We start from the raw sequence: 27,605 nt of genomic DNA on the forward strand, positions 1-27,605 counted from the left end.
TAATATTGCGATATTAACTGGAAATGACATGCAATTTGACAAACTGCAAGTAGGAAACTTTCCGGCGGTCTCCCTCCAGCAAGTTGTCACCTTATTTAGGTTTTTATAGTGGAATGAGGAAGTATTATATAGATCATATGTTCCATTGAGGGACATTCAAAGCAAGTGAAGGGAATGAATAGAAACAAGAGGGGTTTTTTCTCCACTTCTGAGTCACTCCTAACATTTCTTTACCCCAGCTGGACTACACGCTATACTTTCAGATATGTCCACATGTTTTGCCAATACTGAAATAAATCTCTGTCTACAGAGCAGCTATGTGTCTCTTCCCAGACATGATGAATCTTTATCTGAATCTTTTTCTGCAAAAAATGAGTGAATGGACATAACAGTGGTTCTACTTTGTGGTTGGAATCAATGTTAGTATATTGTTGTACCATTGTTAATGTTAATTTTCATTGTAGTGTTTTCAAATACCCTTACAAACATAAAGAAGACATGTCATTAATATTTTGCTAGTAAAGACAGGCCACTTATGCGTCATTCGCATCAAATGGTGTGGACAAAATGTGTTTTCCTTTGTTGCTTGTTCCTGCAATAGTTCATTTGATTTTGCTATTTTTCAAATGCATGCAAATTTATGTTTGACTTAGTCAATGTCAAACAAAAATAATTCAACTGTAGTAGCTTGAACAGCCAAGAATTGCATTTTTAAAGCCAGTTCAGGAACAGATACTGGTGTTCTTCTTCCCACATCTGTGATGGTCCTCGGTGTATCCTTCACACATCGTTCGTTTTCCTTAATGCCTTAAAAAGCCAATAATTTGACCCTCTTTCTTTAATTAGCCACCCGATTCCCACCAACAAACACTAAGCTGACCTTTAATGACTCATTGATAAGAGCTCTATATGATACTATTTTGTGTGCTGCTCAAAGGGTGGTCCTGTCTCTCGGGAGCCTAATCATTAGATGGAACATCTCTGTTAAACTTTCAAACAACTATATTTCCTGGAGGTACTGGTATTAGCCTCTGTCCTTCACTGTTTCCCACTAGCTTCATCTTGACCAATTCCCAACACAATAGTTTACTTTATTACCGTGGGGGCTTGAAATCAAATGTTTCCAAATCTCCTGAATCACAATTACAAAGAAATGCCAATGTTATAGTGACTTTTCAAGAGGTTTGTGTGAATAATTTTACATGTTTGTAATGTCTCGTATGTTATGTGTTTGTAGCAGATGCCACAAAAAAAAAAAAAAAAAAAAAAAGTTTCTTATTTAAAGCACAGCATTAAAATCCTACGTCCCATTAATTCAAGCTGCAGGACAGCGCCATACAAATATGTTCACAGTCTTCTCCCTTTTCCTGAGAGAATAATTTGGTAAACACTAACCTTTATGTTTTATTCAAACCCCCTCTTAATAATGCATGATATATTGCGTGATCAGTTTGTGTGTTGTGTGTGTGTGTGTGTGCGTTTCATGGATTTTTGTATTGGCTGGATGTGACCCCCTGACCAGTGCCACATCCTGGGGACACAAAGAGGAAAAACACATGGTGATGAAGGGGAAAACAAGGATGCTGCATACAACTAGTCTAAATAGTGTTTGTGATGATCCAGTTTGATCCAATATGAAAACATTGAGCAACGTGTCACCAGAGAATCAAAAAGCAGAACATTAACGCAAAGAAAATATGCGGTCTACCTGCGTGGCCAAAGATAATGCAGTGTTTGTTACTCTGCAGTCTCAATTGTTCCACTACCTCTGACTCTGATGTGGTTAAATAATCTGAACGCAACGCTCTGCACCACCATGGCTTCTGGGATTGACGTGTTTGAGGTGGATTTACATGGTGTATTTCACGATGGCATTGCTGGCAATAGTGCTAAAAGGTTTTGTTGGTATGATGGCAAATTAATATTGTGAAGGGGAACAAGAACAAATTGTACATTTATGCTGGGAAAATGCCGCGGACGTCTGCTGTCACGGGGGTCACACGGTGTGATTATCCTGCAGCAGGTATCATGTTTAATAATTTAGCGCACGGTTAGTATGCTAACATTTGCTAGTTTGCACCAAACATACAGTAAACACAGGCTGATGGGAATGCCTGTTGTTGAGAAGGTATTTGGAGACGAGCGAAGTCAAATATAATTTACATGTTTTACCTAACAAAGTAACTTAAAGTACATACAATTTCTCCTGTGAGGTGTTTACATGTCAGTACAAAATTCAATTTAACCCTTAAATGCCAACATAAAAAAGTCAGGGGATCACCAAAGCCACTAAGATTCATGGTACAAGGTACAAGGACGGACGCTTAGTGAGGGAAAAAAACCTTTGTGGGAACTCTCCGCAAGCACTGGCTGAACCACCACTGAAGAAGAGTGACTTCATTTTCTGCTCATGTTTTACATAGAGGATCTTTTTTGCTGCTATATTAATGCTCTGATGTTGTATAGTGCTCCTTGAAGTAAGGTCAAACACACATATTCCTAATTCGAAGTTACGTTGTGGCATCCTCAAACATTACACTGGCATATCCCAGTTATATTTTTTTAGTGACAGAAAAATAGTTTTGAAGAACTATAATGACTCAACATTCACTTTGCAAGACTTGTATTATAAGCAGACATGCTTCAATTTCTTTTATCAAAAGCATTTTTTAAAGAAGCAGTATCGTTACATATTAACTTTTCAACACCTCAGACTGTCAAAAACACCTCTTACTTAGTGAAACGTGCGCAAATAATGTGTCTTTGTGATAGTTTTGCATATATCACAACACAGTGATGCTGCATGATGTTGCCACTAAAGGCCTATTAATTTGACTCAAGGTGACATTTCACTCATACCATCTCCAACCTGGTACAGCGTGGTTAAAGTGCGTCATTTGGGGGAGGCAGCAGCGAGGCACACCGTTGTAATACCCAGTTGAGTTACACGTTGCTATGTGGGAGCAAGGTCGTCTTTACGTAGAACAGCTTGGAGACTCAGCAGATGAGTCTGTGTAAATATGTCAGAACATCAATGATAAAGTGGCAATGACTATGACAAAAAGTTAAACTTTTAATGGAATAATGTTGGGGAAGATTAGATGGACTATCTTTTTGGGCATCGACTGAATGCATTTCTTAGCTGAACTGGTACAATATATTAAGATAAAGTTAGTTAGTGAATTATTATGACATATTTTTGTTTGACCATCAATCTAAAACCTAAAGATAATCAGACAATTTGAGAGTTTATATCACATGACATACAAGTGAAACTTTGGTGACCTAATAGCAGCTGAAGGCTTCAGGAAAAGTGACTAAGTGAAGCTTAAGTCAAGAATTGTTTGTCAGGTATTGTTTTAGGTAAGCAAAACAAGTGCCAAAGACTTGTTCAGCTGGAACAATATGCTTGATAGGGTTCAGTAGCCATCAAGAGGCAATGTCATTTCCAACAGAAAAGTCTTCATTTGGTCTTCTTGCAGAAACATAATCAATGCAAAGTGCACGACTGAGGTAAGAAAAGTGTTATCTAAAGAAGCTAGAGGAAAACAGAATAGATCGAGAAGAAAACTGGTAATAGCATTTCAGCTGTTAAACTGTCACATACAACATCGCTGATATAAGGCCTACCCACCTCCTATCTTTCTCTGATAGGTGAGATGACAGGCAGCGAGCTAATTTGCTCAGCACTCTGTCTGAAAAGTCTGGATTCGCAGGGAAATGGCCAAGTGAACAAAATTTTAAAGAATCGCTTGTCATCAGTGGGATTTGAACATGTCGGTACCTTCATTCAAAGCCCAGACATCCTGAGATCATTCAGCCATGGGGATGTGTGCAGGGGAAACAAAAGATGCCCCGAAAAGAAATAATGCTAAATTAGTCATCCTTTTGATGCTAGAAATTCGTTGATGGCATCAAGGTTACTTCCCCTGCTGAACTTTTCCCCCTCCACATACGTTTCCAACGGTTTATATTTTTTCTCCTCAGCAAGGATCAAACAATTTCCAGAAGCCACGTCTGAGACGGGTAGGATTAGGAATTCAAAGTCGTCATGTCAGGTAGACCTGCTATTAGTGAGGAGTGATTCGGCAGCAATCCCACACATGTCAGGTTTGTCTTGATACGTACAATCGGTCAGTGTTAGAGTCTTTTTCTCCTCACTGTTATCTTGTCCATTCCCCCTCTGTTGGTACATACACAGTGGAATGATGGTATATCAGTGCATGATCCATGACACTGGCAACTGTTGAGTCATTTCATCATGCTGACATACTGCCAACGGTTCAATTTGAGAGTGGAGAAATGCCCTTCTACCGGAGGATGCACACACATACTGTACAGAGGTCCTTCAAGGTGACCCTCTTCGCCCAGCAAGACGGAGATTCAGGTTAACCTAGCCTGATGCCAAGCATTTGAGCCTGCCTGTGTTTGTATTCACAACAGTTTGTGGAGAAATAACATTCCTTTTTCCACTTTAGGGAACAGAAGCGCCTTTTGATAGACAATGCATGTGTGTAAGCAGGAGGAAAGGTGCTTGTGTAAACAGACACACACACACACACACACACACACACACACACACACATACACACACTCATTTGCACGCACATACACACGCAAATACAGAGCAGCAGACAGAGACAGGAGCTTTTAGTGACTGAGGCACTCTGCTTTTCCAGGAATGTGCGGATGAAAACAGCACTTCAGTGCTAACCTTGAAGCATTGAGCAGTGCTGCCTTTAGAGTGTGTGAGAACCCAGAAGGACCACAAAACAAATTATTGGACCTGCAGGCTGCAAGTAAAATTACCACCCATTCTGCCTCTTCATTTTCATGAGTAAACCTTCATAGTTTATATTGACGGAATATTGAATAGGAAGGTAAGAGAAGAGAGAATAGAAAAGGGCGATGTTCGTCACTCCATCTTCTCGTCAGAATGTACTTTCCTGTCTCCTTGGGCCACTGCCTTTATGAATGACATCCAAGTGAACACTCATCTTTCTGCCGGAATTTCATCTTAATACTTTATGCCATGAAAACTCTAATCTTTTACAGGAAATGTTTTTCTTCTGTCATGATTATATCAGTGGAAAAACACACTGGGGTTTTTGATTGTTCCGCAGCAGTTGTCTGTCCACCTCATCCAATAAAATGTTCTGGATTGCAGCGTCACAAGGAATACAAAGATATTCATGTTTGTTCTGTTTGATACAATACCTTACCAGAATCAGGCAAATATCACAACCACAAGGAAGCTAAAAAAACAGCAGGAGCACTTATTGTATGTCCCACAATATAAAATTCCATCTAGCATCAATATTGTTTTTATTAAAAGATATTTAGAAAAGTTGAGAACACAGCTGGCACACAGCTAAAAATGAGATGTTTGGCTAATTTTACATAATGTGCAATCTAAATTAAGCAGCTGCTGGTATCTGCGCCATGAGTCTACGAGAATGAATTTGATAAGAATACTTGAAATGAAACAATTGAGCCCCTGGAGGTATTGAGTGAAGAAATAAACATGCACATATCTTTCCTGTGACAGCAATCACAACTCTAAAATGATTCCTCACAAGCATGTCTACTTCCGAAATGTTTTCTTAGATTCCTGTGATTCGCTCTCTCCACGTTCTCGGCTCAGATGTGTTTTGGCGCAGTTTAGGATTGGTTTCAGTCTTTTTCAACATGCGCAGTCAGATAGGGGCATAAAACACTAAAATCTCATCTTGCCCTGTTTTCTCAAAACCGGACCGCTCCAAAAAAACCTGACTTATCTCGTAAGTCTCCCACATCTCCTTGGCATGAGTTGTCATCCTTGGGCAGATTGACCCCAGGTTGTCCCCCTCTGCTCCGCTCCTCAAGCCTCCCTGAGGTATTTCTTGTCTGTGATTCACGTTCTTATCTCCCCGTTGCATACAGTGAGGCAGACCGCACAGACACAGGTCGCGGGACCAATCGCAACCACACATCTGAGTGAATTATTCAAATTGCCAAGAGCAAGAGGTGCATACAACCTTTTTCGGTTACGTGAGAGGAATGGCTGGTCGGGCAGCAGTTATTGCAGATCAGACAGTCATTTAGATTGGACAAAAATGTAATTTGTTTCCATATCTGATTTCATTGTAATGGTGGTGTTACAGTGACTCTGTAATGAGCTGGTGTCCATCTCGCACCAAGTGCAGCGTAACTTAATGAAATCACAACGAGAGGCGGCTCATGTGGCCTAAATGGATTACATAGATCATATTTATTACCATGATTGTAATGAAGTGCATGTACGTGTGGAGGTGTTGACACAAGGCAGCAGAAAAAGACAGGCAACAGTAGCGCTGTCTGAACATCACAAATAACAGAGCTAAAGGTAACAGGGTGGAAATCAATTACATGGTTGGCTCACCTAATTGATATCCAGCTCAGCAGGAAGAAAGATAGCAACCTGAGTCATATACAGGCGGATGTTTTCCGATGAAAGTGGATTTTTTTTTTTTTTTACAGCAACCAAATAATTAAAAAAATAAATAAAGAAAATGCAACTTAAGAATCTTTAGTTTTGCAAAGATGTGTGGCCACAGAAAATATGCGCAATCTTTAATTCATAGTGGGGCAAACCATTATACAGAGAACTGGAAAATGGAATGAGATTATCTGCGCAAAAGAAGAAGAAAAAAGATCATGATGTGTGAATACAACAAAAGCTGCACACTGTCAGAAAGCATACATTTGACTTAAATGAGGAAGAAGTTTTCTCAGATAGTACAAAGTAATTCTTTCACAGCCCCTCTTTTGCTGACGGACAAGTCTTCCATCAAACCACAGGAAACATTCTGTAATTATCTGAGTTACAACGACTCAGCGTGAGTAGTTTTCCCCTATTTGCTTGTGTTGTATGCACTGAACTCTCATTTTACCATTATGTGTAAATGTTAAAATTCCTTACAAATTGAAGTTTAATCCTTTTGGAGTCCTCCTTAATAAGTGTGTCAACAAGTGTCGATGTTTATTTTCCAGATGGCACCTTAATAAAGATACATACTTGTTTACTGTTAAAGACACATCATTTACAGGATGAAATGAACGCAGGGGGCCTGTTCTTGAAATCTTGCATCATTAACGAATAAACTGAAGATAAAAAAAAAACGCCACAACTCATTCTACAGACATACACTGCACCCACTCGTCTATCTGTAAAGAGCAGAGCCTATTACTGAGGTTCAGGCACAAAGGTATAATTTTGTTATTCTCCTCATGCAGAGAATTCAAAAGTGCAATCATCAAGGTGAGAGTCTAAAGGCAAACCTTCATTCACCCTCCAATTATACAAGTGCTCAGACTTGACAGGAAAAAAAAAAAAACGAAAAGTGAGATGGTATCTGCAGCTTTTCACACAGATAAGCACTTTTCTTTCTCTGCTCTCGAGCTAAGAGTTGTCTTAAAGCCTATACTTTCTGTAGGTGAGTGGGCTACTTTACCATTAGTTTTATAATTGACCAATGACAGAATCACACAAAAGAGGTAAATCAATCAAACCTGAGTTTAACTGATTGGTGATTTACTAAGTATACACAAGAGTTTCAGACTCAGTGTTAAAGAAGACCCATGCTGCGCTGAAGATATCGTTATAGAAACCAAATTACCATTCATTAATTCATGAATTCATAACTCAGTTCATAGTGATAATTGTAAGAGGTGTATCCCTCCAAGTTCGTACAAAAATAAAATAAAGCTTTTATTTCATATGGATGTACAAAAGGCACTTCTCCTTTAGAAATATGGTGAGGAGATTTATGTTTTAATAATCCTTATTTGAAACCCCTCACTTGTACAAGAGAAAACCATTTCAAGACGATGAGTTTCACAATCATAAACGTATCTATTTACAAGTTCTGCAGGAGCTTCTGAAGTGTCAACATGCCCAAATAAGGAGAAGAACCGAGGTGATATTGTTTCTCTTAATTGTGTCAACCCTGAACAAGCACCTTCCACCTGCCTTCTAAAGTAACATTTGGTTTATACTAAGTTAGCCACATGCTAACATTTGCAGCTTACATTACACCATATAACACACATATTTAAGCCATTTATTAGTCTAAAGGCAAAAACACTCATCACCCTCAACACTCTTTAGGTACTAAGAAGTATGACTCTAATTACAGCCCCATGCACACTGCTTCAGCGTGTGGAGAAATCAAAAGGATGACAGCCCCGTTGTGCCTATTTACGTATTGCAAAGCGATGATTGGACGAATGCTGTTCGGGGGCAAGCTTCGGCACAGTCAGTTGGAACAACAACCCCTCTTATAAGAGTTAGAGCTGTGACACAATACTTTGTTCCATTCATTTGTGGTCACAGAATACAATAGTCATTATTGATACACGTGATTTCAGTTGAAGATCTGTAATCTACTGAATGCCGAAAGAATATTTTCTGTTTGCCTTTTGTTATTAGCGGCATTGACATCAGATGTTATCATACCTAAGCCTGTAGCAGAACACCGTCTCCTGGCATTTGAATGACTCAGCAGAAATCAATTCTCATTTCCTTCATCGTCGCATCAATGTTCTTGTTGGAGCGTCAAATTTGAGTCATCGAAATTTCTGGCTGGAAACATTTCCGTGGTAGATTGACTCATCAGTCATCTGGGTCCAGGCAGACTGATACCTGCACCTCTGTACAGTTTCTACCCTGAGCTAACTGATGATACATAAAGATGACTTGGGGCATACCTTTGCTTTGCCTTGGCCTCTGTGGCCCATTAGCACAGTGCTACATTTGACATCTTCCTGTTGATGCAACGCCTGAGAATAGTGGTTTGTAAGGACAGAAATGAATTGGCAGCATGATATATCTATCTATCTATTTATGTATCCTCTATATATTATGTACTTACTAATACGGAATCAATTGAAATATGTATGTATTCATAATATGATCTGTCACTTTAATTTAATTTATTTTAAAAATATTGATTTTAAAGTTCAAATGTAGATATTTCTTTCCTGGTCCACTTGTGGTCATGTGGGGGTATAGGATGCAGAGCTCTCCCAGCATGCAACGGTTTGATGAACAGACTGAACAACATTATCAACTGTACGTTTACTTGAAAACATGTATTTGCATTGTGCTGTATTTTCTATTCATTGTATTTTATGCATTTTGTATGTAAGTTGGGGTCATATAACAACTGTACAACTCTTTACGAGAGTAAAAAATGAACCCAAATCAAAATAATGCAGCAGAAAGGAATGATGTTTAAATATCTTTAAAAGGTTCTCTTCAATATTTTAACGAGTTTGGCGATGCTCTCTAAGGCCACGAGTACCGGGCACAGCAGCAGCAGGCTAAACAAGGTAGTTCAGATGTCCCTCACCCCTGCAAACATTTTCCTGCACCTCCTCGGAGAACCCCAGGCGTTCCCAAGACAGATGAGACATCAAATCTCTCCAGTGTGTTTTCGGTCTACCCCGAGGTCTCCAAACAGTTGTGCATGCCTGGAAATTCTCCAAAGGAAGGCGTCCACAAGGCATCCCCCTCAGATCGGGGTTTTTCCTGCATTAAGAGGCGGCCGTCTCATTTAGTTCGCCTCAAGCTCTCTTGAAACTAGGGGTGACCCCCAATAGTCGACATTTCAAGTAGTCAGTTTAAGGAAAATGTGGTAATGAAACCAAGAGTATGAACAGGTCTCTACAATCAGGTCGGCTATTGTTTGTATTTCTTGAGAAGCACTGACCGTGTCTTTATGGCGCCCATGCAATTTTAGGCTGTTCACACAAGATCATTTTTTTAATGATTTAAATGAAATGATTCTGATCAAGAATGCATCCCAAGTTTTGGACTTTCCACCTCTCTCGTTGTGCTTTCATGACTTTCCGTTTCTATGATTCCTTCCCTCCAACAGGAGAATTTTAAAAGCCATCCACTAAATTAATTAGAAATCACCTACTGTCTTGTCAGTTGCGTTTAAACAGAGAGATAGCGCAACAAGCAGAAAGACAGACAGAAACTAACGCTTTAAAAAACAGCAGAGGAGCAGAATCGCTTGTTGATGGAGAAATATGCTTCAGGTGTGAAAAGCCAAGCTTCTGCTTCAGCAACAATTGACATGAAGAACCACCGGTATGAACCGGTTAGTATATTGCCAGCTGCCTTTTAACAACGTGCCTGATCGCCCTCGGGTATTACAACTGCAACACCACTACGCGTCTGTTAACCCATCCATTGGAAATACATCCAATTAAAAAATAGATGTACTATTCATTTTGATCATCTTTTTTGATCAATCTTTTCCCTGAAAAGAAAAAAAAAAAAGAGCTCCAGATGCCAGAACGACCACAACTGGATCCTTCGACACAAACGAGTGGCGGCTCAACTTCGAGCAGCCTTTGGATGTCTCAGCTCCTTACCCCGTCTCTAAGGATGATCTTGATTTATTATTCATAATTCATTCAATTTTTTTTTTGGCCTGACCTAAAAACAAGCTTGTTATGTCAACATTACAAAGAAACTAAATGAATAAGATATCTTAAATGATGTCCTCTCAATCAGTATATGCCAATACAAGAAAGGCCAAAGATATCAATCTTTTAAAATGAAGTTAAAAGCAGATAACTGGGTTTTCTCAGCCAAGGGACACCCACACTCAAACCAGACCACATTCAGACAAGTCTCAGAAGCGCCATTGTCATCATACATACTCTGCAGCAACCATACATTAACATTTTATTGAGCGCTCTAGGTTCCCAGAAAGCTTGTGGACCTCATGGACTGCAGGCTCATCATGGTGGCCTGGCAGCGAGCTCCTATGGAGACTTGTGGTTTGGGATTACAGGAGAACACAGACAATCTTCTGAAGCAGCCAAGAAGAGCAGCCAGTGACTGAATAGAGAAGCCAGAGTCTAAAATATGGAAATCTATCTCATGACTATTCTCGGAACCTAATGATGGCTCAGCTAAGGTAGCACAAGCTTATATACAAAGGATATTCCTATTTTATTCATACAGCTCGATTTCTTGAGGGGAAATTCCCCTCTTTAATTTGCCTTGATGATTTAAGATCAAATAATTTAGTTGCTTGTATAACATGAATTAAAGTCGGTCATATATGTAATGTGATAAACTGTTGAAAAAATCACAGTTAAATCTTGAAATCCCTTTTTCAGTCAGAGGTATATTAAATGGTGCTACAGTGATGTTGCCAGTATGATGTCAAAGAGCAGGAAAATACTGCCCATTATTCCTTGGACCATTCCACAGGTCGCAATTTATTGCCAATGCTGGATATAGTGTGCCCTTAATGGAAGGCAGGAGGAAAGGATGTAGAGACTGGGGGTTGTGGGATGATCTGCATTGTCTTTATTGTTTTATGAGTAAAAGACTAAAGTCTGTGTCCCGTAAGATACCTGTGATTGCGTAAGTACTTCCTTTAAAACTATAACTAAGATCGTCCCCTTTACCAAGTGTATTAGTTGCCCATTCATAGTTGATCTGCTATAACAATGAGCTATGTCTCACCTTAATTATACTGTCATTGCCATTGCTATTTATTGCCGAAAGACATTTTAAATGTTGGTGCTGAATCTTTAATGAATACAGACATGCTAGGAGTTGTGTAAAGCTGCACTCGGGCACAGTAGAGCTTTGATCTAAATGCCATAGCTACTCAGCATGCTAACATGCGCACGCTGCCGCTGACATCAGGCTGCTGTTTAGCAGCTATTACCATATTCACCATCTTAGATTAGCTTGAAGGCATGCCAACATTTGCTAAATAGCAGGAAAGAATAAGTACAGTTGAGGCTGATTTCTATGACTCAAAACCTGCAATAATTCTTGAATGTCATGGAGGTCAGAGAGAATGGTATTGCAGGGAATAGTAGGAAGTCATGTTAAGTGCATTCACAGAGCACCATTGAGGTTTGAAAAGCAATAAAAATGTTGATATGAATACAATAAAAAGACACAAAATAAGATAAAGGACGACAGCATTAAAGACTCCAAGAGCTGATTCACATTAGAGAGACAGAGGGAGAGTGTGTGTGATTGTGATTACGCATGCGTACAGTACAGTCTAACACGGCCTGTGTGCGTCCTCAAACACACACAACCACAACAACATATCCACTAATCACATCCAGTCAGCCAACAACACCAGCACAGTCTGCAGAAGAAAGTGGAACACAGGCTGCAGGTATAGCAGCTTGCAAGCTGTGCTGAATTTCAGTTCTTGAGTGTGGATTTGAAAACTGTCATGTCTGAATCATTGACAAGGACAAGAGGCTTGTTCCAGCGGTAGGAGGCCCCTCCAGCAGAAGAACCCCCCACACCTGTTTTCTTTCTAATATATAGATTTCCTTGCAGTCCTGCAACCCGAGAGTGAACAGTGCAGTAGGGTTTACAGGGAGTGAGTCAATAAGTCATACATTATATCGAGAAGCAGGGACGGGCAATATCTTCAAGGTTGGAAGCAGTATTTTACAGGGAGCCACTGAAAACACAGACAGAAAGCGTAGGTTTTATTTTCTAGTTAGCATACATACTGTGGATGATGAGATTTGATTACGCTGGATATTGTGTGTGTGGATTTGGGCTGGGTGTAGGCATAACAGGAGCCAACTCCGAGGCAGAGGGATCAATTTTTCTAGATTAATGAACGACATTGCATGCAGCACCCGCTCATTTAGAATGACACTGTGGCACATCGCTAAGTCTCTCATCCATGTCATGTCTCTGTGTTTTTCATGCATTTTTTGTCTAAATGTTTACTATGAAATGTCAGAACATCAGAGCTTATTCGCATGGTACTAAAGAGGTGGAAAACCGCTTTCTAGCAAGATTTGCAATGCTAATGATAAAGAAAATAGTGCTGCCTTGTAGCTACTGTAGGCATCATTCTTTTTTACGTTTCGATGCCGTATGGTCATTTGCTATTTCACACTTAATTGTTCACTCGTTTAGTGTTTACAGTTTGATGAGAGACATTGCTGCAGGCACTGAAGAATCGTTTATATGGGGACTGATGCCGACATTGCTCAGAAATACAGATGACAGCTTCAGTAAAAAACTACATTTACATTTTACTAATGAATATGACGTTATACATGTCCCTCTAGGTTGCAAATAACTATTTTTTTACTCCACATAATTCCATTCATATTCAAAGGACCAGTTAGACAACTAGAAACACTATCTTTACAGTCGCAAGGAATTTCCATGTTGTGTTGATTTTGGGGTCCCTGTGGGGTCCCTTAATGAAACTTTTGAATTTGCCTGCAGCAGGATCTGACATTCTTCCGCGCTCAGTCTCGGTTCTGGTTCCCCCGTCCCGCTGTTCCATCCAGCAGGGCTAGCAATACGGCCCAAATACTAGCAATACAGCAGCGTCTACTCCTCGTCGCTAGCCGGCACCACGCTGCTGCAGGAGGCTGACCTCTCCTCTTTACGTCAAATGTTCCCGACTGCAGGTTAAAGGGCCCCGCGAGATTCTGAGCTGAAGGAGTTTTTGCTGGACCGGCATGATTTGATCTGATTTAGCATGTAATCCAACCCGGTGGCACCGATTACAAGCACAAGAATGACTTTGTAGATATAACCAGTCTTCACTCCGATAGACTTGTTTACTTATGTAGGTCATATAGAGGCATCAGTATTGAATTGAGGCTGTTTCATAACCAGTTAAAAGTTCCACAGAGTGTCTTTAAGAGGGGCTTTCAGTGCTGCTCACGGTTGCTATTTTCTACCTCGGCGAATTTGAAACTCTCAGTTCTATTCTGCCATCCCTTACAGCATATTATAATGCACTGATATTTTGAACAAGGACAAATTAGACTGTCATTGTGTTGAGCTTGGAAGGCATACCCAACATGTACAATTCCACCTCATAATGAACACTTCTTGCCCTGAATGGCCTCTTCATCACAGAAAAACAACAACACAGAAAGCAGGTATAGCCCCTCAATCGTCAATACAGATTCAGGGTCCGCTTCCAGGTGAAACTTTAGCTTAGGTTTTTATGCATTTGGGAAAAAAAGGATAGAAGTGCCAGTTGGAGTGATGGAGGACTAGCTTTGCAAGAACAGTACTGTTGTAACAATTTAAGTGGCTGTATTTGACTCCAATTACCAATATCACAATTTTTGCTCACACAGTTGAGGGTAATTCAGAGTATAAAGTCATGCATATCTTTGAAACTGTTTCTCTAATCAGAAAATTTGTGACAAATGGAGTCAAGGAGAGCAAGAATATATGAGCGGTACCAGAACTGACTGAATAGAAGCAACAAGGTTTGTCACACTGCGATATAAATGGTGGGAGAAAGTCAGCAACACATTACTGAAGATAATAAAGTTGTTAACATCAACACCTTCAGAGCAGAATCATTGTCGACTGTCACGTCAACAGTGAGCCCAAATACTGTGAAATGTAGTTGCTTGTGATATAAATGCCTCTTGACATGTAACAACTCACAATAGTGCTATCAAAACCACCAAATCTGCTGGAAAGTAGCACATTTGTGTTAAAAATAGATGTATATGGTCCCAGACTCACAGTTAATAATTAATGAATGTCCACACTCTCCTCTTTGATTAGTTTTGGACACAGTGTTTATGTCACATGAGAAACGATTCATTGTCTTTAAACCAACATCCTTGATTCCTTGCATATTTTGTGTTGAATTATGAAACGTCTGCTGAACAGCAGCAAAGCAATCATCGTATCATTACACAAGCTGAGTCACAGGCTATGATCATACTCTGGGGACCGAAAACAGTAATTACTGTGTGAGTGAATCTGGATTTGTGTTGTGCATGTTCACGCTGAGCCGAGTGGCTTTAGAACTTTGTACATAAAGAAGTGCATTTAGTTAATTCTCATAGACAGTTCCCTACCTGTAACCATAGCAATGTTACAGTGCAGAGGAGAGATGGTGACTCTCGGAGGCGGCAGAAAGCATTTCAAAAATATATCTATTAGGCTGTTACAACCGACACACACACACACACACACACACACACACACACACACACACACACACACACACACACACATTGCTAAGTAAAAGGAATATTTCAAATAGTGCTCATTATAGAAAATGTAGTATTCCGCGTGAGCTTCCTCAATCTCAAATATGAGCATGTGCTAAGTGAAATATCTTGATCAAAATTATTTGTCCAAAATAAGACGACATCATCTTGATTTGCGGGAAATCAAGTAATTGAGAAACTAATCAGCAGGTTGCAGCTTTAACAAAATGAAATCATAGGAAAATGTTCATTTTCTAAATGTTAGTTTTAATCACTATTATAGATCAACTGATTAATAATCAACAATAATATAATTATTACTAATCAATGAGTCATTCATGAGAATAATGATTGATTAAATCGTGGTGAAAATAGCCAACTGTTGTTCACCCAAACAGGTGCAGATGAATGTGCAAAACCAGATGGACGTCATAACCAAGTACAGGTTGTTGCTTTATTTGTAGAACGCCGTCTTTTAACAAACAGTGTGTGAATTTGACAGTGAAGCGAAGCACATTCTCACTGCACACTCTTTTTTAATTAGCAACTTAATAACTGTGCAGAAAGAGTCTTCAGGATGTGCAGGAAGCCGAGCTCACTCAATTTAAAGTGCTTTCTTGATAAGAATTATTTTTAAGGGGGAAGATAATAAAAAAAATAAGAAAAATGTGGTTATGTGATTAATGAAGATAATGCAATTGCAACTCGCCGAGTTCATTGCAGATTGAATACTATATCATTTGTCTATTTACCTAAATGTGTCCCGATTGTTTTTACCAAACCAAATCACATTAGCCTCAAAGTTTAAAATGCTGATCATGTGCTCTCGCTCCCTGATTTATTTCAATAGCAAGCCATTTCCGAGGGTGTTTAATTAAATAACTTCACAAAGGTATTTAGTGCTTCTGGGGTGCAAAAGACCAATGTGTAAACAGCCCTCCATATTTAATGTGTGTTTTTCAAAACAACAAAAAAAAACAAAAAAAAAAGGTGAAACAAGAGGAAGGCCTTTAAGGTGATTACACGCTTTTATTTCCTCCTGCGAGCAACAAATGGGAATGAAATGATCTCTCATGGTGATAGATGAGGGAAATCACTGCTCAATGCCTGCTGGGTGATTTCCTTGTTTTTTTATCTCTCATTTCAAACGCCACACCTAGTAACTGAGCAGGGTACAAAAGACAACATTCAATTTCACTCTGAATCCCCCAATAGTCTTCTGTTTTCCCACTGCAGGAAACTCCAGGACAATGCCCCACGGCTGCTGGAGATGAAAGCTTAACGGCACGCAGCCGCAGCGTTCACAGCCCAATGGAACTGCAGCCACAGGTAAAACGGAGAGAGTCGGTCTCTCATCTCTGGTTCTTTGGAGAGCCGGGTCAGGTGGCAGGCTTTCTGTGTCCCCGTCCATCTATCAAACATCCATGATGTCTTTATTCATGACACGCGCTTTCCAATCCTCAAGCAGTTTGCGTATGTTTGTACGTTATAGCCTACATTTCTACATCCTGTATAATATCTTATCTTTGTTACATGGCTGCTCATTAACATTTCATAGACTCACTACTTTCTGTCATTGTTCTTGCCACTGAGGCTTTTACGCCGGGAGGAAGGTGCACATTCTCTGTGGCGTGTTTGTTCCTTTTAATTTTTCAACATATCCGCTTCATTTGTTGTCTACTGCAGTGCAATTCTGTTCATTAAGTCTTGTTTTTAAATGGAAAACCGGTGCCCCAAATGGATGTGGGGTATTTTAGAGGACCCGCTAAAGATATTAATGTGTCTCTTGTTTATTTCATAAGAATAACATTCAAGATTTATGACATTCTTTTAAAAGTTTTTTTTAGATAGAAGCAAGTCATTTGAAATGTTATCTCTCTTGACAAGCCCTTAATCTAAAATTAAGATCGTCCCTTGTGTAGTTTCAGATGAACAAAGACAACCAAAAGCTTTATCTAATTACTGGCAGAGAATCAGCTGGTTTGCTGTGACCTCATAAACATACTGAAGTTTGAAGAAATACCAGTTTGAAAGCATTAAGAAGCACAACTATAAACATCATAATTAGAAACCATTAGGAAAATCATAGTTCTCTCTTTGAGAGGACTAATCATTTATATATATATATATATATATATATATATATATATATATATATATATATATATATATATATATATATATACACACACACACAATACACGTCAAGATCCAGACTTCGTTGGGTTGGTTCTCCTCAATTAAAGTGGCGCATTAAGCAAGTAATTCCTCAGGAAACATCATTATTTCATGGTTTTCTTACTATTACTTTGAAGTTTTTGTCTTCTCCATTAAAGTAGAGCATCATCCTGCCAAACTGTCAAGTAGCTTTTGGAGTTTTGAACTGAGAATGCATCAGTGGTTCAGGGGTTGTCAAAAACCTTAGACAGCAGAATTCTTTAAAAGATTTAAATCATATTCAGAGCACTGTTTTTACAGTACATTAATATTCACACCCATATGTCATACTATTCAAATCCAATCCCCCCCCCCCTTCTCCATGGAATCACAGACAGGGTGTGAGAATTAAAATGGTGCGAAAAATATGGACATGGGATAGGGAATGTTGTACAAGATAAGAGAGATAAGAGAAGGACTAAACTGATTTTAACATCAAAATAACCTGTGTGAAGTAGGAGAAATCAGCAGATCAGATAAATAATGCCAAAGGTTTTGTGTGTGAACCTGAACACATGCTTCATGCGCGTGGGCATACTGTTATGTACATTTCAAATACAAGGAATATTTACATCAGAGAAAGTCATGAGCTGTGTCACGACAACATTATGTATCTAACTATGTGTCCATCCAGCATCTAGCTAGCTATAACTCTCTGGCTGTTACTTTAAAAATCACACCATCAGTGTATTGACTAATGACTATTCAGTGGAAAAGGGAAGCAAAAATAGCACGCACTGACTCAGAGCTTCTTAATTGCTCATGGCAATTCTCTCTAGTCGTTTCGCCCTCTCCAAGAAGCCAACCATACTTTTAATTCATTCTTTCACACACGCACACACGCACACACGCACACACACACACACACACACACACACACACACACACACACACACACACACACACACACACACACGGCGATGCGTCCATGTGCCAAACTGAAGCACAGACCTTTTGCTCGCCAAATATTGGGTTTTTTGAGGCCCCCCCCCCCACCCCCCGGGGGACCTGTTGGGCTCCAGTGAAGCTGTAACAGTCAGTGCTCCACACAAGGATCTGATCTGAGTTTTTTAAATGAGTGGCCTCACATGAACCCGCGTGAATGAGACGCCGCATTGCAGAGCTGAGTTCATAACAAAGAGGGCGTTTGTCATTCTGGCGCATGCTTGGGTTGAAAAACATGATACAATCAAGCATCTTCACAGTTAAATGGGACAATTGTTACCCTGCTGTGTACAATGAGTGTGAATTGTGTAAATATATACCATCTTGCAGGAATTGACTGCTTCAAAGGGGCGGGTGGCATCCTTTCCTCTCAACAATTGGCAAAAAAAAACAAAAGTTGATCAAGGAGGTCTGCAAGATGAAGGATGCAGTGAGCAGACGCAATGGGCTTTTAACTCTGAAATAAAAACAGAGCAATAAGCCGAGATTAAGTGTGATTTGAATTCTATCACAGTGCTGCGGCTGAGAGTTCACTCTTCTTGAGTTCCTGACCTTAGACTTGTCCTCAGGCTTTGTGCTGAAAGTATTCTGAAGGAGGAGGGCTGGAGGGGAGCTGAGCAGTGCTTCAAACCCCGAGCAAGAAAAGAGGCCAGGCTGAGGAAGCGTGTTGGGGTGGTGGGCACCTGCAGGGGACGTCTGACGCTCCTGGGAGACACTGGCTGGAGATGTGGAGAAGCTGATGACAGCATCAGAACAAAAGGCAGCCAAGAAACGGACGAGAGGCTCAACAACTTTGTTTCCATCGTGTCACAACATTATTCCTTTATAGTTCTGTTTCTAAAAAAACAAAGTACACTGGATGCAGCAGCATAATTACACCAAGTTGAGTAGCAATACACGTATGTAAAGTTTAAATACCTGTCCAAGAGCGCTGGTAAATACCTTTTAGTCGTTGATGGCGATGACAGCCCTAGTGGCCAGGTACTAAAGATAGTGATTGGAAAGCTGGAATAAAATGAAGATGGCATTGGCTTGACTGCCTGGAATGCTCAAATCGGCTCCTTTATTTGACATTTCCACCCAATAGCAATTTAAGCCTCCTCTGGTGAATACAAACTTTATTTTTGACTTTTTGATTGCCTCCCTCTCACCTTTTTTCGAGGCACCCTTCTGTCATGTGCTCATTATGAATTTATTCATAGGCTGCCGTCTTGGCTGACTACCATCCTGAAGAAATCTTGAATGTTCAATATTAATTGGATTAACCAGGATAAGAATAGATGACCTAAATCAATATAAAACAAATATTGGCTGCCACCTTTACTCTCAGTCATCAGGTGGCAGTGAAGCTGTCTCCCTCATTATCTCTTCCAAAAGGTTCATCTGAGGTCCACAAGTGGCAGTAATACCTTTTTAAAAGCTAAAAAGGAATTTAATACATAGCATGTAATTTCTCAGCCATTCCGCTCCTCTTATCAGCAGTCTCCACCTTTCCTTTGCTCTGGAGGGACAAGGAAAGCTTTGCTGGTTGACCGACGCACTGTTAACTCTGATACGCTTACTTATATAGAAATTAAAAAGGGTGGTGATGTCACAGAGCTTCATTTTGTTAATGGTCTGATCCAAGGTTAGTGTGTCTATATTTAACATTATGCTCAGTCGACCTATGTGGTCAGAGCGATGGTTATATGGCTGGAAGCTGTGTTTTTTCGCACAATGCTCTTCTGCTGCTGCACAATGTTAAAAAGTGCATTGTGACTGTAGGAGGTGAAGCTCCAGCTGTTTAGTTTCTGCCTTACAGTACTAGCAGGAAGGACAATAACCCCAGGCTTTAGCACAGCAATTCTCGTTAAAAGCTATCCTGCGATTTCTTGTTGTTTTTGGCTCTGAAGACTACATTAATACTGACAAGAATCTATTGAGGTTGTTTATTTCAAACAGTTTAGGAACAGTGGCCCTGCAACATTTAAGCATCACAAGGCTTTTTTTTACAAGTAAACAAACTCATAATCATATTGAGAGATTGGTTGAAAATCCTCCACAGCCGATAGACATCAGAGCTGTCTTATGATGTTCTGCCAGGCCTGTACCACTAACACCTTCACTTCTTGCTTTGGGGGCTTTTTGCTTTCAAATGAAATGCATGGTAAAATAAACTGAGGTTTGATGAGTGATTTGGCCGGTGAAAACAGCTTTTAGTTGTGGTGTCTGTATGTTTAGGGTCTTTGTTCAATCTGCAGAGAGCCAAAACAATGGAGGTTCTTATTTCTTCATGCATGTGGATGCAGGATGTGTATTGTGTGATTGTGTGCGACCATGCATGTGATGAAAACTATGATTCCAATCAAGGACATTTTTCAAACGCCTCATTGATGGTTTTATTAATTAATTGCTAAATTTGTACGCTAAATCATTGAAGGCAATGTAATTTGAACCCTTTCTACACGTACACAGATATTTATGAAAACTAATATTTTCTGCCTTGGCTACAAAATATCTCCGTCCACACTAGAACAAAAAAACATTTCTAAAGCTTTCTCGGGCAAGTAGGTGACGATCAAGGCCACGTCAACGAGATGTCGAATACCAGGGGAAGAATCAACAAATCAAACAACAGAAACAGAAAAGAAGCATTTCAAGCAAAAGCACTTTTCGATAGTTCTTTTCTGACCCCGAGCTGCTCCGTGGGGAGAGACAGACACTGGAGAAAAACAGTGAGTAGAGTAAGGACATTTTTAAATCCAACTCAATGAATTAACGGCCTATTTTTAACCTAAAAGTGGAAAGAAGTTTCATGAAGTGATATGAGTGAAAAGAGCTGAACTGAATGTTTTACTGGGACATGATGGTAACGATACTAGCAGTCCACGCTTGAGATGGTAAAGTATAATTTTAGTGGGAAAAGAGCAGATTGTTTATATATGAATGACTACAAAAAAAGGCAAAAACCATGACCGATCCCTAATACCTATTTATTTAACATCTCTCTGGTACAAGGCACAAGGCGCTAAGGCGAAACCAAAATGGGACTTGCATGTGGACAGAGGTTGATGCATAGCTTCGCCTCACAATGCTGCCAGTCTGCCATTTTTGTTGCTTCTGGAGCGCGCTCGACGTGTCAATGGAGGAGTTGCCATCATCGTTTCCCAAACGCTCCGTTTTAGAGACACAGAAATCTAAAAGGTGTTGTCAAAAGTATCTATTTTGGTGACCCACATCTTGGTTGGCATGTGAACAAGGGGCTAAAAAATAAAATAAAATATCAGAACTAAAAAAATATCTGTCTACAGGGAGACAGGGCTTCAGACTGCATGCATTTATAAATATAAATAAATAAATAGGCGTAGCTCTGGGCTATGAGCACTACATTTACAACTTTGAGAAGTCTTACAAAACAGCTTTCTTTCTTTTTTTTTTCAAATTGATAAGAGCAATGCTCCCAGTTCCACCTAAAAAAGGTACAGCAGCTGTTTCTACACGTGTACGCGACGAGGACGCTCTCACCGATTAGCACCTTTAGATAACTAATCCCCAGGTGTAGAAAGGTGGAAATAGATTCTCCAGGCTATAGAGTGATTGTGCCACATGGTTGAGAAGCACTGCTGGGAGGTGTGCGTCTCACCCACTGAGACCAATTCATTTCACATCCCAATACACAAACGGCAGCCTCAATGCGTCTGGATACACTTCTAAATAGCCAACAAATCAATACGGACGGCTAAATCTAGCCTTGTCTCCATACAACTTGCAGCAGTGCCTGACATGTGACATAATTCAGTATATGACACACACATGTCCACTGTATCTCTGCCAATATCACACTTTTGTGACTCATCGCAAGAAATAGGCATGTATCTATTTATTTCAGTAATGATACGAGATGAGATGTTGTTAAAATGTTGTTAAGAACCCAATTACAATTGAAACTTTGTAATTATATAAAATGTATCTGCGTATAAAGTAGGGGTTACTTTTAGGAAAAACTGAATGTTGGCCACGTATGAATATTCAGAGTAGCAGCTAGTTGAAATACAGTGATTGTAACCTAAACGCTCTATCACCTCCATCAGAAATCAAGTCGCAGTAATATCTTCAGGGACAGACTGATAGCCAAAAGGTGCTCCCGGTAAATTGTTATCAAGGGGCTTAATAAGCTTAGCCTTTTGGCCCAGGAGATTAGCGAAAGAACAGAAAGTGTAATGAAAGATATGATACCACCAGGCTAAACGTGTACAAAAAAAAGCAGAACAGCAGCAGGAGCGAGGTGTCAGAGTTGATCTGCGATACTAATGTTAAAATGTAAAATTAGAATGTTTACAGTCTGCCTATTTCAATCTTTTGAGGTGGGAGGTTTCTAAGTCTTTCATATGCAGATAGAGAACCAGGAAGTCTGGTGGATGCCTCCCACACTTGATGCTCACGTCTCACAGGGATGTTGTGATTCAGTCGGGGATAATCTCGCTGTGGATTGCAATATGGATGAACAAACTGACAACAATATACTCTAACAATCAGGCCCAGTCAGTCTCAAACACCTATTACGTTGTTGATTTGTCCTTGAAGAGGTAGTGCTTTTCAATTACGCGTTTGATGTTGTTGTAATAAGAGCTTTTGGACAGGAGTGGTATTATTTGCTCAAGCAAATGGCATTTGATGTTGAGGCTCTGGTTCGTGATGGGTGTACAGTGTGCCATTAGCCAACTGTCACATCATGAGTCCACACTTCTGTTTATAGTGTTGGTAATAGAGTTCAGTCTATATTCAAATGCAAACAACATGTGAAAAGGATGACTTTAAGGGCGTTTCACTCATTTCATTACATAGTTGCAGATACAGAATATCAGGGCAGATGAGGGCAGACATTGTAACTAAGAACAAAGTATCTTTTGTAAGCCACCTGAAAGCTCATTTAATAATTATGAATATGAGGTGATTGGAAAAGACACCATTAAAGACATCAGGAAGCGCAGAATCTTCAAGGTCAAAGAAATCAAGGCAGGGCCACACACATAAGAGAGAGCAGAGAGCGACCATGCAAACAAAAACAGCAGATGAGGGTCCTTTGAGTCTGATCAATGGCTGTGGCTGTTTTGCTATGCCCACCGACCAATAACACAGCTGCGACGAGCATTTGTCTCTCCCTGCAATGTGAGATTAATGAAGTCTGAAAAGGGGCTACCACTCATTAGCATCCACTGACCCCTGCAGATTGCAATGATTGGTCACACTTCCTATTCGTCACCCTCGGTCAAAAGGAGCGTCTTAACAAATCGAGTGACATAACCTGCAAATCTACTGACCGGCAATGGGTTCGGGGTGATGTGAATTAAGTTTCAAGTGATACAGATGCATTTTCATATAGCTATTTCCTTTTGAGTACATGCCTTTAGTCTCAAAGTATGACTCGTGCATACTTCATTATTTCAGTTTAGATGTGGGAAGATTTGATTAGTCTCCTCTCTTCACTTTTTGGAGAAAAAAACACTTTAATTAATTGAATTACTTTACTGTTGCTATTAATATTATTGTGTGCAACAGTTGCTGCCTCCTGCCTTTCGCTAAAGACTCACAATTGGCTAAATAAATTGTAGGCAATTTGGATACTGTGCGGGAATGGCAGGAAATAAGTCATTACAGGTGGTAAACACACTGAATATCTGCTGCTAAAAAAATGCAAACTTCATGAGGAGATTTAAAATCGTATAGAATGTAACTGAGTTTAAAATATGTTCCTCATGGCATATCAAGATGGATTCCAGTCTAGAAACAGGCATGAATTAATTGCTCTCTAAATTGTGGCCCATTTAGAGATATACTTTGACAACCCTGACCTACACTGTTCGACAGACAGGCTTGAAAACAATACTTTCAAATGACTTTGAGCCAGTTCAAACATGAAGGTTCCTTTTTTAAATGTCATCCAACTTTCTGTTCAAAGCTCATTTTCTAAAACTCATCCGTGGTGATTTGACACATCAGAGTTAACATTTCCATGACAATTCCATATTGATCTAGATGAGAGCAAAGGCAGTACACCGCCTGATCAAGCAGACGCGCGCGCACACACACACACACACACACACACACACACACACACACACACACACACACACACACTACTTGAACCGTTAACCTGTTGTATTAATGAGCGGTTCCTCCGATTGGCCTACTGCCAAAATGTAAGAGCTCCTCTGCAATCAGGCACGAGTAGTGAAATTGCCAGCGATTGAATGGTGCAGTTAAAAAAAAAGTAATTCAGCAAGATTCCAGTTAATTGCGACATAAAAAGGCCTGACAGCGAAGTGATTTTTTAAAAAACAATAAATGACACACACATCAAACCCTTTCCACTTAATCATGAACTGTTCTGCAATCATTTTTTTTCCATGACGTATTCTTCCAGTATCCAACCTCCACTTCTATATTCTGTTTCCATTCATCATCTATTTGTCATACCATCTGTTGACATAGACATGACAGTTTAACCCTCCTGCGTCTGCCTCCTCTCGAATAAAATATAACACACAGCTGATGGATCGACTCACCCCGACACTCTGCTTTCTGCTCAAACAGTGCGTCGCAGAAATGGATAATGCTTCTGATATCATCAACGTCGGAGTGAAACGTGGTGTGAAATGAGCTTGGTATTTATTAGCGCCACTGTGAATGACATGATTGCGCTCCGGAGACGCAGTGTGATGAAGGACTAATCCACAAATCTGCATCCCCATGTAGATGATTCATGCAAGCCCATGGAGATGAAGCATTTGCACACAGACATTTGGTGAAGCGATATATGTGAAGGTTGTGTACAGTAGGTGGACGGCTGGGTGGCTGGGCGGAAGGGTGCATGGACACTCAGTCGAGAGCGGAGATATGTCGGTGCGCACAGACTGCGTAGACGTTGTTTCACCTCACAGTTCCATCTAGTCCATCCATGCCAGCCTTTGTAAATGAAAAGCTTTGACACACAGATGGAAAAACAGAGATCTCGCTCGGTTTTGTTGTTAAATTATGTAAAATCCCATCTCCAACAGATGTTTGAAGTGACTTAAAAGAATGGGGAATTTCATCTGAACATTACTAATGTGATTCCTTCATAATTTAAGCTACAAAAGCATTCATCTTAGTTGACGTTCAATGACATTTTTTTGAAACTGATAAGTGAATATATCAGATGCGCCATAAAATGTCCCAGAGAAGCAAGGCCTTAATATTTCAATCTGAATGTCTCTAACTGGGATCTGCTTTCCATTTGCACACACATGCTTTCTTCTTTCATATAAATGCATGAGTTAGATCTGTATGCAGTAGATGGCCTTGATACATCATCTTTAGATTCAACCTTATTGCACAAATATCCCATAGCTCCATACCGCATGGTATTATGACCGATGATGCCGAGCTGTAGAGAACCATATGTTCAAAATCTTATATTCTTATTCAAAACCTATACGCACCTAAACATAAATGTATAGGAGCCTATACTATACACATTTTTATGCAAGGAAACAGCAGAATGTTTCAATTAGAAATTGACTAATAGTTGGTTATGTTAATGTTTATGTAAAATAATGAAATTTAACAAGCATTGAGTCTGGCATTGACTTTTCATGCATGTTCATAATGCATTTCATTATTAACGCTGAATGCAAGGCTGAAAAAGAGTCCTTCAAAATAAGTATGTAGCCTACATTCTAGAGCCGGCCGCTGAGTCAATTTGATAATTTCATTGGAATTCATGGTTTAGGACAATGTTGAAGAAATGCATGACCAGTTCATTCCAACATCTCAAACAGGGGCACATAGCCTTCTGGGAGAAATGTGTGGACCCACGGTGGCGGCAGCCCTAAACCTCTACAAATTTGGCAACATATGCAGAATAAGTTTCTCATCGTAACACACATGAGAAGAATGCGAGCGCGAATGAAAACGCATGAAGACCTGCCGGCTGGTCCTCGTCAGCTACGACTTCAATGGAGAGAAAGTTTTGTGTAAGATGGGGACGGTGTGCCGGCATGAGAACCTGCGCTGAAGGGTTTGTGAATGGAAGCGCATCAAACACGCAAATGCACATCCATAGAACTCTGGCCAAGAAATACCTCTCCGTTGTATTTCCGAACTCTGGCCAAGAAATATTTCCAAAGGTATCTTCTATTCTTCTGAAAGGGGAAGTTTGGTGAAAGTTGATAAATCCTTTTTCTTTGATGGGCCCAGTTTTGCACGCTGCTACACTGCGTCAACAGCTTTCGAAAATACATTCTCCTTAATTGTGCGTCACGTGGAAGGTTATTCACAAAGATTACTTTGACAATTAACTTCATTAAATATGACTTTCACAGAACTTTGAAGTATTTCACAGTTCATTTTTTTAGCTGACGCTTTTATCCAAAGTGACTTACGTTTTCGCTCGATACACTATAGACACAGCAACGGGGAGCAATTCGGGTTTAAGTGTCTTGCGCCAAGAGACAACAACATGGATTAGCACAGCCGGGGCTTAAACCACCGACCCTCTGATTGACAGACTGGAATGCTAACGACTGAGCCATAATCAACACTGAACTTTAGGGATTTAATGTTATTTCCAGGCCTTTGCAATATGATATTTGAAACCATGTATTTATCCAACTGTAGAATGTGTTGAATTGTTGTCTCAACTAATGGAAGGGTAGTCAAAACAGAAGAATCATCGTAGATGTCCATCCACAGTGGCAAAAGACATTGTTTGGTTGAGACGGTTGTGTCTGCTGTCTCTTTTCAAGATAATATACTTGTTCTGTTCCTCCTTGAAGTCATGGGGTTCTGAAAGCGGGCGCCTGCACGCTCTGAGTGAACAGCAGGAAAATACAATTCACGGAAAGCACAGTTATACTTCAGAACAATTTAGATATTCATGGTGAACTGAGCTGCATGTGCTTTGATGGTGGGAGGAAACCCACACAAACAGGAGGAGAACCGGCCTCCAAACAAGAAGGAGCACGACAACAATTCAAACCCACAAGCATCTTGCTGTGAGGCCGCGGCGCTAGCTGCTGAGGCAGCGTACCACCCTCGTTAGAACACTTATAGCCTAAGTGTGTCCCCAGTGTGCATGAAGGTAGGTGGTGCCGCTGTACAGCTGTACAGCTAGCACTTTATAAATGACCATACATTTTTTGGCATTGACTGATCATAGTTTACTTACATTTTGATTTTAGATTACTATGAACTCTATAGAAGAGAAGTAGAGTGCATGACAAAAAGGGCAAGTGGAGCCGATTGCATCATGTGGTTTGTTGCAATTGCGCTGTAATTACTACCTGAAGCGCCACTACTCTGCCGGCTAATACTCAATTCAGCAACCGGCTGTAACCAGACATCTCCTCGTGTTACCAAGTGTTATGATTGGTTGTCACATCTTAATGGGATAGCCTTCAGCC

This window comes from Clinocottus analis, unplaced genomic scaffold (assembly GCF_023055335.1).
Source record: "Clinocottus analis isolate CAN_PGR_092001 unplaced genomic scaffold, fCliAna1.0.p SCAF_19, whole genome shotgun sequence".
Lineage (NCBI taxonomy): Eukaryota > Metazoa > Chordata > Actinopteri > Perciformes > Cottidae > Clinocottus > Clinocottus analis.